Below are 18,272 nucleotides of genomic sequence, written 5' to 3'. Positions count from 1 at the left end.
CACCGTGGTCGAACCCATTTTGTAGCCCAACCCGGTGATCTTTGCACCCGAAGATAAAATCTTTAAAGTCACTGCCAGTCTCTGAGCGAGGTCAATAGGCATACTGTGTGTAGTCTGATGCTGTATTAACGGATTTAAACGATGAACAAGATCGTCAAATCGACCTTTCGACATCCGAAAATACTTAAAGTGCATTTCTTCGTCCAAGTCCCTCAGCGGTCGAACAACCGTAACAAATTCGCCAATCCTTCCCCTGTCTTCGTGCACTGGTCGTACAGACCACCTTCGCTGACGTCTTTTTCTTCTACGATTAAACATTTGCAATAAAATCATTTGTTGTTCAACGTTGATTAGCTCCAGCTGCAACAACAGTCTCTCTCTTTCGCTCGCCATTGTCGGAAATGAAAAAGCGGAACCGGCGCATGGAACCAAAACAAACTAGGAAAGAGATTCGCGAACCACACCACCCCCCTAGCGTTCTGCCGGTGAAATGCACCGCGATGCAACGCAACCCGACGCAGAACCATAAAACGGTCACGACGCCGTTGGAGTGACGGCGTAGCTACGCCGTGGAGTTGACGCAGAAGCATAATGAGGGCTTAACCCTACCCATAACCCTGTCCCTTATGAAACTATGACATCACTTTTAAGGCCAAAACGTGAAAACTAGTTCGCATTTTAGCACTTCTGGGTTCCATCATCCTGAATTCAATGGTTTTTTTTAATGGGATTTTGGTTAAATGGCTGGAATAAGGTCTGCGGTGAACACAAGCTCAAAACACTTTTACGTTTTATTCTATGACAGAAAATACACCAGTATTACCAGACTCATGATTTTTTGAAGCTGTTATGTGTCTTGAAAAAGGCGGTTGCTTTCAAGTGGCGATGGGACTACAGAGGCAGTTGGGAACATTAAAGGCATACTTCACCTCTGGAAAGATGAATGTGTATTTAAAATAGGTCATTTATGTAGAAGAAATGTGAAGACATTTTTGAATTTGGAGCTTTCTAGACTGAGAAAAGCCAGAAAATGTATTTTTTGGCTCATGTGGATGAAAGACAACAGCTCCCAGAATGCACTTGCTTCGCTGCCCTAGGAGGCCACTCCCAAGCCACGCCTATACCGGTTAGAGAGCGCAGTTGAAAACAACAAGGTTAGGCTACTAGTGAGTCTCCATGACGAGTTTGCCCGGGATTTCGAGATCGCCCAAAATGTCCGGGATTCGGCTTTTGCGTTCTACAATCGCCATTCATTATGTTTACTGTGGCGAGCAGGACGAGACTGAGGGGCACGGGAGAACGGCGCGAGGCCGGTGGCGTGATTACTAAGACGCACAGGTCTCGTATCTCTCACGGAGGAGCGGGAATTTTCTTAGCAATGTTAAAACGCACATCAACCGATCACTTGTTTAGCGTTCATGTAAACACTACATTCAGATTCACCAATCGGAATGAATTCAGTTAGATTGAAACAAAAGGTGTGCATGTAAACAATGAATGGCGACCGCAGAAAGCAAAAGCCGAAACGCGGACATTTTGGACGATCTCGACGGCCGAACATGTCCGGGAAAAAGAGGATGGTAACCCCTACTACTCAGCTTTCTCCTACTACTCAGCTTTCTCCACAGAACAAGAGCCTGCTATTTTAGCTTCCAAAGAAAGACGTCTGACACTGTGTACATTCTGTGAGTGAGATCCCACCTCCTATGGGTGGGTTGAAAACATGCGGGACAGCTCCTACTACTGGCTGTAGTCTTTTGCCTCTGGCCAGAAAATCCTCCGGTGACGCAAAATGACGATTTTCATCAGAGGATTTTTTCCAGACAAAAAGTACATAAATCTCTCGTCTCAGGGGGATATGAGGGTGGAAAGCATGGTAATTCGAAAATACTACAGGTTTTCTACTTATACAAAGCTTAATGCTAAATCCTGAAGTATCCCTTTAAACGTCATCACGCTGAACAGGTAAACTCAAGCTATGTAATGGTGACGTTGAATTTGTGGGACCGTGGTGTAGTTCGTTTATAGCCTACCTTTTACTTTTGGCGACTGCATTTAGGCTTCAAATTTCACAAAAGTTGTGTTCATCTGTGAAAAAGTATCTTGATGTACAAAACGTGCAAGTTTCATAAACTTTTGTTGATCACAGAGCTTGTTTTTTACAATAATCCAAAAGCCTATGGGAAAATCCTATTTTCGTCAAGGTAACCAGTGTGATGCTAACTGCTGATTGGCCTACAATGTGACGTCATACTGCACCACTCTATACTATCGCTGTTATTATTATTAGGTCAAACTCCACCCATTGGGTCCACAGTTGGACTATAGGTCAAAAACCACCCATTACGTCCAGAGAATCCAAGAAGTATTTTGGCTACAAGTAGCCATTTTTACTGCAGTCTTTTTGGTTCCTTTTGTTGGTGTTGGATGGATGGGGACTTTACATTCTTTATTGGGATAAAAATAAAGTAAGTCATATTAAAGATCAGTGTCTGGAGACAAACTATTAGACAGGTATGCTTTTAGTCAACCTTGACCAAAAATAACATTATTTCAATCAATTTTACGCCGTTGTTACTAAAATACAACCCCTGGGGAAATATGCCCAGACCTGCCAAAAATATCCATGAAGTGACGTCCCTGCTAGCAGTGTTGCAGGAAATATGGTCAGAATATTTTTAATGCAGTGTTCTGTACTAAAAATGCACATTCCAGAATGTTTAAAGTCACCATGAAATCAAACCTCAATGGAATATTGCTGTATTCATAAATGATTTATCCGTTCACTTAATTCATGTAATCAAACTAACTTCCTCTCCCTTTTGTTTACTGGCGGGTCAATCTGTCACTCGCATGAGAATGCAACAATAGCAAAAATGACAATGATCCAATCAAATCCCAATGGACAAAATCAAGTCCCGCTCTACTTTTTTTGTTCGAGAAGCTGTTTCACTCGGATATACGACACAGTAGGAAGAAGACTTTTGCAACTTCCCTGTCATGCCGACTTTAACAGCACTGAACATCATGAAAATTACTTAGATGCGTTTTATATATGTGTGTGTGTGTGTTTTTTTTTTTTTTTTTTTTTTTTTTTTTTACGGAACCAGTTCTGTTCTGAATAAGAACAAGTTGGTCCCCAACCCTACATGTGTGTATAGACCAAGCAAACAAACATTCTTCCCATGAGACTCAATCTCTGCCAGGGAGAAAATGGAAAAGTAAAGAAAGGGAATTTCAGACCAAATGTCTGTCTCAGGCCGTGTGCCAGGTCGTGGGAAGGATTGAGGAGCGCGCTCTCTTGAGTGCGTGGGTAGACTTCACTCAATTACAAAACACTTGAATTTATAAGTCTGAAGTAGAAATAGCTTGTCAAAGAAAAGTTATCGTGGAATAATTCAATGTTTCATTCCTTTTCTAAATCCAACAAGAACATAATAAATAACGTCCACTCAATTAAGCGAAAGGTCCAGATGTTTCAAATTTCCTTTTAACTCAAACATTCAGCATGGAGGAGGGCTGCCACGAGCAGTGTTGAGAATTATTTTGACTGCCGATTGGATCTTCCAAAAAAAAAAAACGATATATTTATATGTCAAAGAAATTATAGATTAGCAAGGATCTGATTGGCGCATTTGGTGTTATGAGTTTTATTTGCCAAAATGCCAAACATTTCAATGTCTTTAAATAGAAAGATGCAGAAAAATGCATGGACAAACATACTTATATCTCTGCACTTTGAAATGTGTTTGCATGTGTGTGTTTCCAGGAACTCCTACACCCAGGGGTCATTTCCTGTCCTGTCCTCACTAGGATTTGTGACTGCACACGCTAAGCCATGATGAAGAAAACTGTTGTGCGTATACAAAATGTGTTTGTGGGACAAAATAATATGATACACAGACCACACACAACTGGCTTATTTCAAGTTACACTGGAAAGAATATACAACAGATGAAGGAGGTAAATGAGGGGAGAAAGAGAAAGAAGCCATGTGGCATTATCCTTGAAAACTGCAAAACAGATAGCATGGGAAATGGAAAGAACATAATAGATATGGAAAGGAGTGAGAGAAGGAGGAGAAAAAAGTAAAAGGGGCCAAGGGGAAATAGGCTACGAGAAAAAAGAAAGAGACAGATAGAGAATGAGAAATGGCAGGATGTGTAATAAAGTGCCTGTTGCCAGATATTGATGCAGATGGTTTTCATGAACCAAGTCTGTGAATTAAAAATAGCTAATCAGAGTGTTTAGCATCTCTATGCTTACTGTAAAATAATCAATATATGCACAAAGTCATACAGTACACTTGTTTAACTTAAAAAAGTAAGTTATCTGGTTGCCTTAAAATTTTGAGTTCATTTAGATAACAAATTTGAGTTAATACAATGGAGGAGATTGGTTTAATCAACATAAACTCAACATATTATGTTATCTGAACCACAGAAAAAATTGTTTTGATAGAAAATCATGAAAATATATTTTATGTGAGTACTCAAGCAAACAATTTCCTTTATCTTAATGTTCTATAAATGTTCTTTTAAGGTTTTTAACCATCTTCTAACATTCTTCAAATGTTGCATGGAGCTTTTTTTGTGACAAGAAACTCTACAGAATGTTGTCTAATGGTTATTTGGTTTTCTTTTTTATAACCATAAACTAACCTTCCTGAAACCAAAATTGTTAGCTTGGACGCAACTTCTGTTCTGACATCATCATTGTCGCATCTCAGTACACTATGTTTAATTCAGCTCACATGCACAAACACATATACATGCATACACACGTGCAAACACTTCTCTTTCTCAGTCTCTCTCTCATGGGGGCATGTCTCTTATACGCTCACCCTCTCTGAGAAAGCAGGGCGGTTGTCTATTGGAAACACATGCTGCCTTATTGATGAACAATATCTTTCCATAAAAACACATCACTCATTTAGAGTAATTCATTTACCCAAACAATCCAAGTGCAAGATGATAAACTCCCAAACCCTGACTATAAAATATGGCATATTTATGCATGTTTCTCTTATGATGAGTGAAAGTGTGAATTATTTTACATTCCTGTCTGTCTGCAGGATTTTTAACGCTTGTAACTGTGTATATCTCTATATCGGTATTCGTGAGAACAAGAGAAAAAGGGGGAGAAGAGGAAAAGAGATTTGAGGGGTTGACATGAGCAGCAGCTGGTTGGGTCATTAAGTTCTTTAACCTAGATCTGCTCCACAGACTTTAACTCTCTACTGCCCTTTGCACAGTATGAGTGAATGTGTGGAGTGAATGCACAAACGTATTAATAACTTCTGACACCGTAAAACAGGTAATAATGGACGTATGGCACTATAAAGCATGCATTTTCAACTTTTGGCATCATGCAAAATCCTTTAGGTGACAGTTCATCCAAAAAACCTACATTTCAAAATTGAAATAATTTACTTATCTTTATGCCGTTTCATGACTAAAAGAATGAGAAAAGAAGATATTTTGATATTGAGTAAATTGGGTCAAAAACAACTTTTCATTTGAACACCCTTCACAATTTCATTATTTAAAAAAACAAACAAACACTTTTTTACAAAATATCTTTTAAAGGGGTCATCGGATACAAAATTCACTTTTATATGGTGTTTGAATATGAATGTGTCTTTGCAGTGTGTGGACACAACCACCATACAATGAAAAAAATCCATTCACTCTCAATAATCAAGCCTTTTGGATTTTCTGAGCAATATGATGTCATATTGCTTATGCTCCGCCCACAACCACTGACTGTCCCATATTAGCATATTTCCTGTATTAGCATATTCCCACCCTCAGCACTTTACTTGTCTTGTGTCAACACCCCCATGGAAGAGAGGGGTGGGGTGAGCAGTTGCTCATTATCATTTAAAGAGACATGCAGCGAAATGGGTTGCTGTGAACAGAGGTAAAAAGGGTGTTGTTTTACACAACCATTGAGGAATTTTAACCAAAGTATGTTACAAACTTTACACGAAAACCCTAAAGAATATTCCTAACTTGTGGAAAATGGGCATCCGATGACGCCTTTAAAAAAGGTTTGAAACTAAATGAGGGTGCGTTTACATTTTTATGAAGATTTATCCTTAAAAAGAGCTATTTCTATGATCCTCAAGTTGTAATTTTACTTAAGGCTGGAAAACACAGCATTTTGCTAAAAATGTTCAATATTTGCAGAAATTCCAAGCCAGTCTTCAGGATTTGGGCAGTCGGACTTGATAGATTGTAGTGATGAGCACAGACTCTGATTTTAAGTCAGATTCAGTCAACCAAGTATGTGAGCTGAATTTATATATTGTTTTCATTTGTGGTGCGTCTCAAAGTAAAGCATTTGTTGTGTTCAAAATGACTTGAATTCCTCAGTCATTAAGTGTATGATGCCCTGTTTTTTTCTATAAATTTAAAAAGTAAATTGCCGAAGTGTATGATGCCCTGTGTCTTAATTCTTTTCATACTTGAAAAAGTAATACAAATTGTATAGTATTCCGGCCTTTATCTGCTGTATATTAAATAATATTTCTTATTTGAATAAAACTATAAAATTATTATATGTCACGACCCGGCCTAGAACTCGGGTTAAAGGAGAAGGAGAAGACAAAACAGGTTTTAACAAAGACACATGAAAGGTAGGGTTAATATTAAGGGAACGAGGAAGGTACAAACGGTAAGACACAGGGTTTACTTTCCTGGCAATACGGAAAGGGCCAATGAACTTCTGGGCAAGTTTCTTAGACTCAACCCGAAGAGGTAAATTCTTGGTAGCCAGCCAGACCCGTTGGCCGGCCCGGAAGCTGGGGGCCCTTTGTCGATGACGGTTAGCCTGATGCTGGTACCTCATGGAGGTCTGGAGAAGCGCACGTCTAGCCTTCTTCCAGGTCGACTGGCAGTGTCGGACGAAGTGTTGGGCAGATGGGACACTGACCTGTGCCTCATCCTCAGGATACAGTGGAGGGAGATGTCAAACTGACACTCGAAGGGGGACAGTCCCGTGGCAGATGATCGGAGGGTGTTGTGGGCATATTCTACCCACACAATGAAGGTGGACCATGAGGTGGGGTTGTTGGCCACCATGCAGTGCAGGGTGGTCTCGAGGTCCTGGTTGACCCGTTCTGTCTGGCCATTAGACTCAGGATGGAACCCAGATGACAAGCTGGCAGACGACCCGACCAATTTACAAAAGGCCCCCCAGAATCGAGATGAAAACTGGGGGCCTCGATCGGAGACGACATCCTGAGGAATTCCAAAGATTCTGAAGACGTGATTCATCAGGAGCGCGGCAGTCTCCTTGGCTGAAGGCAGTTTGGGTAAGGGAATGAATCGGGCTGCCTTCGAGAACCGGTCCACAATAACCAGGATGACAGAGTTGCCCTGGGATGGAGGGAGGCCTGTGATGAAATCCAGAGATATGTGCGACCACGGTCTATGGGGAACAGGCAAGGGGTGCAGGAGTCCTAAAGGCTGCTGGCGCCTCAACTTCCCTTGGCAGCACACTGGACAGGCCTCCACAAAGATCCTTACGTCCTCCTTGATGGAAGACCACCAGAACCGCCGCCGGAGGAAGTCCAGGGTACGTGCAATACCAGGGTGGCAAGTCAGGGGAGAGTCAGGACCCCACTGTAGAACCCGGGCTCGGACGGGTCGAGGAACGTAAAGGCGACCTGGGGAACCACCTCCTGGGTCTGGTTCTTAGGCTTGGGCTTGTATCTCCCTTTCCAGTTCCCAGCGCAGCGGCGCGACGATCCTAGCCTTAGGGATGATCAATTCTAGTGACTTTTCTTGTGACTCAGGAGAGTAAGCTCAGGACAAGGCATCCGGCTTGACGTTCTTGGTGCCGGACCTGTAGGACAGAAGGAACTGAAAACGATTAAAAAATAAAGACTATCGAGCTTGGCGAGGATTGAGTCGCTTAGCCTGCTGCAGGTACTCAAGGTTCTTGTGGTCTGTGAGAACCTGGCAAAGGTGTTGAGCCCCCTCAAGCCAGTGGCACCACTCCTCCAAGGCGAGCTTCACCGCAAGAAGTTCCCAAACCCCAACGTGGTAGTTGCATTCCGCTTCCGACAGGCGACGAGACATAAAGGCACAAGGGTGCATCCTACCGTCCTCCCCTCTCTGAGAAAGGATGGCCATAACTCCCACATCCGATGCATCCACCTCTACCACAAAAGGTCTTTCAGGATTGGGAACTGAGAGTATAGGTGCCGATGTGAAGCGACGCTTGAGGTCACGGAAGGCTCCTTCTGCCTCTGAGGACCAGCAGATCTTGGTGAAACCTCCCTTAGTCAGTGCAGTTAAGGGTGCAGCCACTGAGCTGAAGTTCTTGATAAACCTCCTATAGAAGTTAGCAAAGCCGATGAAGCGTTGAACTTCCTTGACTGTTGTAGGGGTAGGCCATTTCAGGAATGCCTCGACCTTCTTGGGATCCATCTCAACATGACCTGGGCTGATGATAAAACCGAGAAACTGAGCATGGGTGACGTGGAACTCACATTTCTCAGGTTTCACATAGAGATGGTTATTCAGGAGGCGTTGGAGAAAAGCACTGACATGCCCTTCATGCTCCTCAAGAGACCTCGAAAAGATTAATATGTCGTCCAAGTAGACAAAAACAAACTTGTTTAGCATGTCCCGGAGTACGTCATTTATTAGGGCCTGGAAGACTGCTGGAGCATTGGTGAGCCCGAACGGCATCACCAGGTACTCATAGTGACCCGTGGGAGTGTTGAAGGCCATCTTCCATTCATCCCCTTGCTGAATCTGCACAAGATGGTAGGCGTTGCGTAGATCCCGTTTGGAGAAAATGGAAGCCCCTTGAAGCAGCTCAAAGGCGGAGGCCATCAGAGGAAGGGGGTAGCGATTCCGAACCGTGATTTTATTAAGTGCCCGGTAATCAATACACGGCCTGAGTCCTCCATCCTTCTTCCCCACAAAGAAGAAGCTCGCTCCTGCCGGAGAAGTGGAAGCACGGATGATGCCAGCCGCTAGGGACTCCTTGATGTACGTGTCCATAGTGATGCGCTCGGGAGGAGACAGGGAAAAGATCCGACCTCTAGTGGGACAGGTGCCAGGGAGAAGGTCGATGGTACAATCATAGGAGCAGTGTGGTGGTAGGGAAGTGGCTTGTGACTTACTAAAAACAGCCTGGAAGCAGTGGTAGACACTAGGGACTCGAGACGGGGGGACTCGAGAGGGGACAGGTAAACTGGCATGCAGTACCCCAACTCAGGATGGTTCCAGCCAGTCGATGCAAGGGTTGTGTTGGTGCAGCCAGGGATAACCCAAGATCACAGGGAACTCGGGAGAGTCAATCAGATAAAACTCTTCCATATGTTGATGTTGGAGAACAGTAAGACCAAGAGGGTAAGTGATCTCCGTAATGCAGCCCGGTTCCAAGGGTCTGCCGTCTAGGGCAGTAACGGTTCGGGGTCGAGGAAGTAATTGGGTAGGTACTCCAAGCCTCCTGACCAGAGACCGGTCCAGGAAGTCGCCAGCAGCCCCGGAGTCGATCATGGCTCGGACCTGATGTTGATGGCCCTCCCAGGAAAGAGTTACAGGAATGGAAAGCACTGCATTGGGAGGAGGAGCACTAATCTTCCCCATCACAGCCCTCCTGTAACTGGGTGGGGACGGTCGTTTCCCGGAAGCTCGGGACAGAGGATGCCCAGATGCACCGCAGTATAGGCAGCGATTCTCCCTCATGCGGCGATCCCTCTCGGCAGGGGAGAGTCTGGAACGCCCCAACTGCATGTCCTCCGGGGGCTTGAGTTTCTCTGAACTGGGTGAGGAGATGCGTACAGGATACTTGCGACGGGTTGACTCTCTCTCTCTTAGCTGATTGTCCAGACGGATAGCCATGGTGATCAAGGACTTGAGATCAGTCGCGGGTTGGCGAGTAACTAGCTCGTCCAGAATGGGTCCGGACAATCCTCCCTGGAAGCAGGCCATTAGAGCTTCGTCGTTCCATCCACTAACGGACGCAATGGTCCGGAACTCTATAGCGAAGTCTGCAGTGCTACGTGATCCCTGCTTAAGGGTGAGTAGTTGCCTGGAAGACTCCCGACCACTCACTGGATGGTCGAACACTCGCTTGAACTCCTCCACAAAGAGAGCGTATGTGCCACAACAGACATCCTGAGATTCGCACACCGCGGAGGCCCAGGAAAGTGCCTTATCTGCAAGGAGTGTGATGATGTAGGCAATTTTAGAGCGGTCAGTAGGGAAGCTTGAAGGCTGGAGTTCAAATGTCAAGGAACACTGAGTCAGGAATCCTCCACATGAATTGGCATTTCCAGAAAAGGGCTTAGGAGGTGGAAGCCGAGACTCAGCGACTACTTGGGGTCCATCAATGGGAGGCGGACATGGTGCTGGAGAAGGTGAACTCTCTGGAATCCGTTGAAAAAACTGGCCAATGGACAACAGAAACCAGGGGTAGGATCCAATCGAAACACAGGATACGAGGTATCAGGTAAGATGGTTTAAAGGGATAGTTCACTTTGAAATTAATTTTTGGTATGTTTTAGCTTACCTCAAGGGCATCCAAGATGTAGGTGTCTTTTTTTCCGCAGTAGTTTCAATTTTGATATTTTTAGGTCAAACCGTTCTTGTCTGTCAGTCATATAATGCAGGTCTATGGTCATTATCTCAAAGAGCATGCACAGAGTCCAAATTAAAACAATTCCCCGTCGTCCAAATTAAACAATTCCCCATCGTAAGTACACATTGATGGCCTAAGACACGAAACGAGCAGTTTGAGTGAGAAAACGAACAGGATTTATATCGTTTTTACATCTTATACACAGCCATGTCGAAGTGATCTGATCTGACGTGTACGCAGACTGATGCATAGATATATACACACTAGATGTCGCCTTGTCTACGGCAGTTCATTGGAACAAATGTCTTTAAGGCGACATCTAGTGTATATATCTATGCACCAGTCTGCGTACACGTCAGATCAGATCACTTCGACATGGCTGTGTATAAGATGTAAAAACGATATAAATACTGTTCGTTTTCTCACACAAACCGCTCGTTCCGTGTCTTAGGCCATCAATGTGTACTTACGATGGGGAATTGTTTCATTTGGACGACGGGGAATTGTTTTAATTTGGACTCTGTGCATGCTCTTTGAGACAGTTACCATCGACCTGCATTATATGACTGACAGACAAGAACGGTTTGACCTAAAAATATCAAAATTGAAACTACTGCGGAAAAAAAGACACCTACATCTTGGATGCCCTTGAGGTCAGCTAAAACATACCAAAAATGTATTTCAAAGTGAACTATCCCTTTAATAAACAAAAGATGATGTCAAAAACTCCAACACAGGTTCTCCTCAAAATGGAGGTATAAAACGAAAGGAAGAAAACAAAAACAAAAACAAAAACTCCACGAGGGGAGAAAAATATACAGATGCAAGAGAACTTCTTTAAATAACTTAAACCACAAAAACGTACTATTTCACAGGGTCTCAAAACAATCCTATGAAACTCAGGGCGCCAGGCAGACATCTCATACAAAGACCAAGTAACAAGGGAAAATCAAGACAGAGATAAAATACACAGGGGGAAACAAGGTGCAGGTGAAGATGATTACACAAATGAGAGACCACAGGTGAGTGACATGACATCTAGTGGCAGAACTAAGGAAACAGCAGTCCAATTATAACTATAAAATATAAAAATGTATCTAGATTTTTAGCTTACCTGACAAAAAAATGACAAAATAAGAATAAAATAAAATACATTCATACTATGCATATATACTATATACTATACATACTAGATACTTCTCTCAAAAAACCCTCTAAAACGGATAACAGTGTGTTGAAGAGGCAGTAGAAACACATTTCTTTCTCTGGTCACAGTGTCTGTGAACTGTGGCTGTTAAAACACACACTTCTGTTTCTCATGCCACAGTGGTTGGTGAACAGTGACACAACAATAACCACAGCAGCAAGTGATTTACAGACACAGTGATTTAATATTAGGTTTCATGACTATTAAACACTACTGCTGTTTTTGTTTTATGCAAATACTGTAACTTTGGTAAGGCGTGAAAGAAACAAACCAACAACATTGTAACAGTCAGCCACAGATGGTTTGGAGAGAAGTACCAGTTGTTCTCCTTAGTGTTAGTGAAAAGGGATACATCTGGAAAAACTTAAAACCTTTACACCAAGAGAGATGTGAAGGGGGAGAGAGAAACTAAGTGAGTGTGTGTGTGTGTGTGTGTGTGTGTGTGTGTGTGTGTGTGTGTGTGTGTGTGTGTGTGTGTGTGTGTGTGTGTGTGTGTGTGTGTGTGTGTGTGTGTGTGTGTGTGTGTGTGTGTGTGTGTGTGTGTGTGTGAGAGAGAGAGAGAGAGAGAGAGAGAGAGAGAGAGAGAGAGAGAGAGAGAGAGAGGGGAATGCAAGCAGCTCTTGTTGAGTTTGATGTTCCACATCATTGCGCTGTACCAAATGATTCCTTTCATCTCTTTACTCTTTTTAGATAACACACATACGCACAAAAGACTAACTAAAACAAATCTGAGGTTTTAAATAATGCTGATAAGAATCAAAAAAGTACATAAGCTTCAAGATGTTGTTCATTGTGCCAGTGGGTGATTTACTGAGTAAATGCGAGCAGTGCCATCTGCTGGTTATTTTTTAGTATAGTTTTGACACATTTAGCATGGCTGAACTATGACAAAAAAAACAACATTATAATAATCTTTGAGGTTGTGTAAGGATAAAAAATGTTAATAAAAAGCTGCTGATGATGTTTGTACCTTATATGGTGCTTCTGGACTTAATTGTTGTGAAAAACAGCTGTGTTTTTGTTGTAAAACCAGCTATTTAAATTACTTTGGTCTTCCCATAGAAATGGCATGTATGCAAAGTATGCAGACCTCCCTCCCTCTGTCTCAGTATGCAGTGGGGTAAAATGCTTCTATTTTACATTTTCTCTAATTTGATGATTTTGCCCCCATTACAAATGATATTACCAGCATCTAAGTTTGAGTGAAAAGTTTAATAGCAGCACTCAAGCTACATCAACTCTGCAAGTTTGTTTAAAACCTGATGATCATGTTCTCCAACATGGTTTGAGATGATCCAAAATGATTGTGCTTCAATGGATTCACAAATATCTGATCGTCTGTACAGTGTTCACATGATCAGTCAATCAAATAAGCAAAGTTGTGACATAATCATAAACGTTTCCTAATTTCATATTACATTTTTAATTTAAATTAAAATTTACAATGGTATAACAACTGCATGAACATGCAAAAATACAGATGACACATACAGATGACACATACACACACACACACACACACACACACACACACACACACACACACACACACACACACACACACACACACACACACACACACACACACACAGTAAACACATTGTACAGTGAGATAAATGGCTGTTTCTGAATGAAGAGACCCACTCTACCAGTCCAACAGGCTGTTTTTCTCTGTCTTCTCTTCCTCTCTCGTGCTCAAAGAGAAAGAGAGAGAAAAGACAGACAGAGGGAGAGGTCACACAGAAAGAGAGAGATGACATATTTCAGCCAAGACCTTTTTGTTTTGATGTCCATTTGAAATAAAACACCAAGAGGCAAACATTGAATGGTGAACTACTTCAACAATGCATTAGTACATCTGCAGGCAAGTGATAGTGCATGTTTGAAAAGTATTTAGAGTTATATATATATATATATATATATACATACAGAGTATTTGGACAAAAGTATGTGTACACTTTTGCACACTTGTACCTATGTTATTACAGAGTATACAAAATATCAAAGCAGCAAACAAATTGATGGTACAGATTTTCTCAGGACTTCACCTTTCTGAGACACTTTTTCCATTATTTTTAGATAGATAGATAGATAGATAGATTGGTATCTCTCTCTTACACTCAAGTAAATGTTTTACTCCTAATCAAATACTAGATGGTGTTAATGTGTGCACGGTTGATGCATGTCTATTTAAGATATAATAATATCTCTCAAAAATGTATTTATATAATTTGGCAATATTTGGCAATACAATATAAAACATGCAGCGAGTGCATGCATATACTTGTGAAATAAACAAGTAGTTTTCCTCAACTCTATTTGTGTGTTCAGTGCATATTAATTGTAATGTGTTCATGTAATATGGCTAGTATGTGTGGTTTCGATCCCTGTGGAGGAAAGGGAGTCCCTATGCAGCTGGACTGGTGACATATGTTGTAAACTCTTCCTGGGCAGCATCTCGCTCAATTGAATGATACTGCGGAAACCACATTCCTGGATATTTCCTCTTTTTTTTTCATTCTCTCTCTCATTCTTTCTCTTTGTTCCACATACACACACAAAAGTTGAGAAATTGTTATGAGTGACATTCCTCACTGTACCCGGTACTGGCTCACATGGAGCTGAGACTATTTCAGATGGCATTCCTTGGCTTAACCTCCTGTTGGTGCATGGTGTAGAGAAACTAACTAGAGAGGCATTCCTGACCATTCCACCTCTGACCCATTCTTCTGAAACCAGGAGATTTCCATCTGCCTTTCAGATGAACCCATGACCCTGCAGGCCACCCAGCAAAGAGTGTCTGCTCAATGTTTTCAAACACATTACGATGCTGATTTAATGATTTAAATAATTAAATCAGCCTTGTAATGGTAAAATTTGGATCGATGTAATTAAAATTGAGCAAAAATCCAATATTAAAAGATTGTTGCAATTATAATATTTTATTAAATATCATAGCTTCCAAAAACTGTATTTTTGTCTTTAAGTGCTTCAAATAAAAGCAGCATTTTACTAATCATTATCTATATTTTACCTTTTCAAGAAAGCTTTTTTAAATCTAATTGCAGGTTAGAAAGCAGCATTACTGGAAATGAAATGAAAATGTTGCTATGGAAATGTACTCACTGAATGCTCAAATCTATGTTTATCTTTCGGTTGCAAATGTGATTTATATTTATTGTATATCTGTGATTGCCTTTGTTAAAGAGAGAGGAAGACAAAAATTGAGACTGAAAGAGATACTTAAATAAAAATGTGTCGTAAATCTTGATGGTTCACTATGTACCAGCACAGTAGTGACTGAAAACATTGTTATAGAAACTGTCATCATTCCATACTTCCGTTTAACACTAAACTCTTACTTCAGCAAGCTAGGAGTTGCAATGTTGCAAGACCTCAAGGGATTCCCTCAAACAATGCCAGTACCCTGAGACTGCCTACAACTGATATGCACAGAGGTCTGGGATTGTTTAGCTCTGAAATGTCTTTGTCTTAATAAAACATTTTAATGCAGTCAGTGTGAAATATAACTTCTCACCACAGATGTCACACCATTAGTTGGCTATTCACAGTAAAGTGTCAAACAAGTCACTGTTCTATCCTACACACTACATTCTATATTCATGTGGGGCTATAAGAATGACAGCCAAATAATCTTTCCATTGTCATTTCTGTAACATTTAAGACCGGCATGTGGCATCACTCCACTCGTGGGAACACTACTCTACTATGTGAAGCTGATAGCCTATTGCCTTTGTCCAATATGAAATTGTTTAAGCTACAGTGTCGATTAATTTCGAGGTTTTGTCTATCAATAGACATTGACATAGTAGATGAGGGTTTGGCTCGTTTGTTTAGATCACACAAGAATGCTCCCCACCTTGAAAAAAAAATAGAAAAAAAAAAGTTTCACCGAAGAAAAAGCGACTCGCTGTTCGCTGCCAGGGCAACCGTAAGTCCAACCTACCTCCATAGTAGAAATACCTGAATTCTCCTCACGTGACCGATCCCCAGACCGGCCGACCAATCAGAAGAGGGGACAGGTGCACTCATTGTAGTTTCGGAGGTGGAATCTCAGGTGCTCTTGTAAACTGCGACGGCACTATAAAGTCTTTCACGTAAGTTCAAAATTTGCGTGGCATGTTCAGAACCTCCTCCAGGTGATGTTGGCCAAAGGATGATGTTACGCTTTCTCAGAGACAAAAATACTGCGGCAAAAGTAAGAGGCAACTGCGTGTCAGTGACTTAAGTCTTTGGATAAGTGGGAGTGAAAGATGATTTTCACGCACTGTGATTTCTTCTGAGGATTCAGCGTCTCTGTTGTCTCAACACACCTTTCATTTAGAGGAACCTCGGGCAGCGTTTATCTTGTTCTCATCATTTTTGTCCAGGTGAGTCGCTCAGGCTGATGATCAGGTTTGTTGTTGTGGCATGAATCATCACCTTTAAAATACTCTCTTGAGGTTATGGCGCTCTAAACCTGTTCTGCATCGCAGGACAATTATCCTTGTTTGTCATGTGTGACGTGACGCTCATTCGTTTGGTATTTATCTTTGTATTCAAAAATATGTTTAAAAACCCATATATGACTTGAATATACAGATATTCTATAGACATGCTTTCAATTTATGAATTAAAAGTCATTTAGATTTTTTTTCTTAAATTAAAAGATGTCAAGGTGCATAGTCTCTTTGGAGATTTAAAAACAAAACAAAAAATAAACTTTATCAAACGTTTGCATAAATAGTTTGGAATAATGTTTAAATTATGATTTATTATTATTATTTCTTTCAAAAACAGTAAAATACTTTTAATGTAAATGGTGTAATCAACATGAAAGAAGCCATTTTGTTGTCATGTGACAAAATCCTAAATAGGTAGTACCCCATAGAAACAAGGACACAAGTGTTATATATATATATATATATATATATATATATATATATATATATATATATATATATATATATAATGAAGAGTTCAGATGCAAAAGCCTCTAAGTGCCATCTGAAATTTTCTTCTAGAATGATCATTTTTATCAAACTTGTATATTTAAATTCAGTAGTTTCACTTAAATGACAATTAATAGGTAATTTTCATTGTCATTTAAGTGAAACTACTGAATTTAAATATACAAGTTTGATAAAAATGATCATTCTATAAGAAAATTTCAGATGGCACTTAGAGGTTTTTGCATCTGAACTCTTCATTTATATATATATATATATATATATATATATATATCACACACACACACACACACACACACACACACACACACACACACACACACACATATATATAAAAAAAACAAAATTTCTGACAAATCCAAGTTTAATTATAGGCTAGCTTATGTACACTCTGTGACATATATAGGCTATTTCTATATCAAAATTATGTTTTGGTAGAAGATATACGCATTCATATGAAACCGACATGAATGTAGGCCTATTTCTAAGAACTTAAACTACTTTTTTTTTTTAAGTTTTCTCCATCTTGGATATTATCATTGACCCCTAAGCAATTTGTGTATCCAATGTAGGATATCCAGTTAAGGGTGGAGATGTAGGCCTAGCCTATTTCAATAAAGCATATTACATCTATTACAGATAAGCTATCTCGGATTACACTGTTGTTGTTATTCTTGAATAGACATGCTGTGTCTATTGTTGTTCTTACGTCATAGCGTCATAAGCGTGGGTTAATAGACTAAAATGTAGCTATAAATATAGCTACAACAACTAAAAGTCGTTTCAGTTTTTATGTTGAAGTAGTAAATTGATTGTGCTTGTTTATTTATGATCTGTTTAGCTCTCACAATGACGGAGAAAACAGCCCCCTGGTGGAGGTCTTTCGTGGGCAAGAGGAGAAAAACAGCCAGAGAATCGGCAGCGATACTGGAACAGGACCTCCGTAACCAGGAGCAGGACCAACAACTCCCTTCACCCACACATCCAGCAAAAGAAGCAGGCAACTGCTTACCTAGCGACGAAACTTATGGCGACGAAACTTATGACGACTCAGCTGTTCAGCCAACTTTCAACGAGCTCTCCAATCGCCGAAATCTCCTTGTGTCCCGCTCCGGTCGCTTCAAAGAGAAACGGAAGACGCGCGCGAGTCTTCCACAGAACAACGAAGATGATGGGAAACCTTCAGCTGTCAAATCCACCGACGTTCAGTCAAAGCACTGACTGGAACCTCGGTTTACACCCGATGGTAGAGCACGATATACGGCACTACCTCCTGACTGACACTTTTGAACATTTTGACTTATGAATGCACTTATATGAAGTTAAGGGTATAAACTCTTTGAATAACCTAAATTATCCATATCACATGAGCCTTTTCCAAATGCTGGAAATAATGTCATTTTCCTGCTGAAAGTCTCTTAGCCTATTAGGCTTATTATTTTGCAGGTTTTAAAGGGATTTTGCGCACTTCAGTCCAGCTATAGGCCAGT

The sequence above is a fragment of the Leuciscus leuciscus genome, assembly GCF_965113295.1.
Source record: "Leuciscus leuciscus genome assembly, chromosome: 12".
NCBI lineage: Eukaryota > Metazoa > Chordata > Actinopteri > Cypriniformes > Leuciscidae > Leuciscus > Leuciscus leuciscus.
Note: the sequence above shows the minus strand (reverse complement) of the source record.